Consider the following 910-nt stretch of genomic DNA (forward strand, 5'->3'; position numbering starts at 1 on the left):
TCCTCATCCTATCCTCATCCTCATTCTCGTCCTCATCCTATCCTCATCATCTTCCTCAACCTCATCCTCATCCTATCTTTATCACGATCCTCGTCCTATTCCACATCCTCCACCTCATCCTCATCCTATTCTCATCCTCGTCCTCATCCTCGTCCTCATCCTATCCTCATCCTCATTCTCGTCCTCATCCTATCCTCGTCCTCATCCTCATCGTCATCCCCCTCCTCATCCTATCCTTCTCCACATCCTCATCCTATCCTCATCCTCATCCTCATTCTAGTCCCTATCCTATCCTCATCCTCATTATCCTCCTCATCCTCATCCTCATCTTCATCTTATCCTCATCCTCCTCATCTTCCTCATCCTCATCCTGATCCTGATCCTAATCCTAATCCTAATCCACTTCGTCATCCTCATCCTATTCTCATCCTCATCATATCCTAATCCTCATCCTCATCCTCATCCTATGCTCATCCTCATTCTCGTCCTCATCCTATGCTCATCCTCATGCTCGTCCTCATGCTATCCTCATCCTCATCCTCTTCCTCGTCCTCATTCTACTCCTCATCCTATCCTCATCCTCATGCTCGTTCTCATCCTATCCTCATCCACGTCCTCATCCTATCCTCATCCTCATCCTCATTCTCGTCCTCATCCTCATCATATCCTCATTCTCATTCTCGTCCTCATCCGATCCTCATACTCGTCCTCATCCTATCCTCATCCTCTTCCTCATCCTCATCCTCGTCCTCATCCTATCCTCATCATCATCCTCATCTTCATCCTCATCCTCACCCTAATCCACATCCTCATCCTCATCATATCCTCATCCTCATTCTCATCCTCATCCTATCCTCATCCCCATCCTCTTCCTCATCCTCATCCTATCCTCATCCTCATTCTCGTCCAC

This window comes from Lupinus angustifolius, chromosome LG04, assembly GCF_001865875.1.
Source record: "Lupinus angustifolius cultivar Tanjil chromosome LG04, LupAngTanjil_v1.0, whole genome shotgun sequence".
Lineage (NCBI taxonomy): Eukaryota > Viridiplantae > Streptophyta > Magnoliopsida > Fabales > Fabaceae > Lupinus > Lupinus angustifolius.